The sequence below is a fragment of the Phalaenopsis equestris genome, unplaced genomic scaffold (genome assembly GCF_001263595.1).
Source record: "Phalaenopsis equestris unplaced genomic scaffold, ASM126359v1 Scaffold000820, whole genome shotgun sequence".
In the NCBI taxonomy this organism is placed as follows: domain Eukaryota; kingdom Viridiplantae; phylum Streptophyta; class Magnoliopsida; order Asparagales; family Orchidaceae; genus Phalaenopsis; species Phalaenopsis equestris.
In genome coordinates, this window is record NW_018165260.1 from 302,105 (window position 1) to 304,000 (window position 1,896).

The window sequence follows — 1,896 nt, forward strand, 5'->3', positions numbered from 1 at the left end:
ATTGATAAGTATATATTATTTTTTAAATAATTTAATTGAGTACATGGATACAATGATTTATAATCAATTTAAGTTATTAATTAAAAATAGAATTATAAAATATTAAATTCTATTTAAATAAATAGTTTAATTTAAATAATGAAATTTAAATTTAACCCCTATTCTTAATGTCCTATGGCTCGTTGTTCGCAACCAGGACGTTGTTCGCAAACAGACATTTGATGTTCGGCTAGAGCAGCAAATGAGCTGAATACAAACATATTTTTTTGTGCTTGATATATAAATAAGTCGAACATGACAAATGACCAAACACGAGCCGAGCTTGTGTTCGCTCAAACTCAGCTCCTTTACACCCCCTATTTGGTAGATTATATTCTCGCATATTCAACTCTCAAATTTGACCTTATTTGTAAATTTTTGGTGATGTTAACAACACTACATCACAGGCTGCACGAAAAGAAAATATATGAACATATGCAATATTGTGGCGAGCATTAAAGTGTGAGGCTTCGTTATATTAAAACATTACATTTATAGACCATTTGTCCACAGATTCTGCAAAGTCCAACAAATGATGCTAAATGGTTGCCCACCAAATAATTTTTGGTGATAGGAATATATTAATGTCTTAACATTCTACAAAAATTTAGCACATATGTTGGTAAAATAGGAGCTGATAGAGAGGACACAAATGACAAAGCTTTGTCTGGCATTAAATCGACGAAATAGTATTACAATAGTGGGAGAAATTTATTTGAATTTTATTAGAGTAGCAAAAAATATCGGAGAAGTGACAACAACTTGATTGTGATGATGGAAGGTCAAAGATAAGGGTTGGGTGGTGGTAAATTTGATTTGATATAGATGATTGTGATGACTGTTAATTTATAGTGATCCAACAATCTTAATAGAAATTTATCCGCTTCTACATCACCATAAACCATAACTTTGAGCATTGGGATTAATGTCGGAGTGTCGAAGCTGGGGTGACTCGCTGGAGCTGGAGTCGCTGGAGCTGGGATCCCGGAGTTGGTGGGAAAGGAGAGGGGAGGGTTAGAGCACGAGGGAGAGGGAGAGGGAGAGGCCAAGAGGGATCGGGATTAGGGCAAGTTTGGGGTGTAGCGAATTTTGGTAGTATAAAGGATTATTTCCAACGGCTAACAAACAACTTCAAATCCATAGGTTATTAATATTATAACGACAATAATGACTGTCGGTTACTAAAAAATCTCGTTGGTTAGCGCCTCACCAAATGGAAGTTTGGTAAGTAATCGACGACATATGACCGTTGGTTATTATGTGCTTATAAATAAAGGTGAAATGCATTGGTCATAATAAAAATCATTAGAAAATAATCTATAATTCATAAGCGACGGTATGTCATGTTGTTATACCATCGGAAATAACTCAATATATAAGTCATTGTAAAACCGTAAAAAAATAGATATTTTTACTGATGAAAATTTAAGTTGTTAGTTTTGCCATCGTTTATAGCATTTTTTTTCCATGTACTGTCTGACATTGATGGTTGTGTTTTGGTGACAGAGGCTTGATGTTTTTATGATGATAACATTCTGACAGTGGTAACGATGGCTAGACATTGGTCGCATGATGGCGGTCTTATGGTCGTGGTAGCCCAATAACAGTGGTCCAACACGGAGGAGGAAGTCTGACGACATTGGCTTAACGTCGGTGGTGGTATGATGTCGACCAAGTGTCGGTTGTCTGTGGCCATGGCAATAGCACCCCGACGGTGGTGGTGGCTTGATAATCGTGGTGGTCTGATGATGGTGGCAGTAGCTGCTAATCAATGACAATCTAGCACTAAGTTGATGGCCCAATGTCAAGGGTCTGGAACGACGATGGTGGCTTGATGTCAGCCGGGTTTGGTGGTCT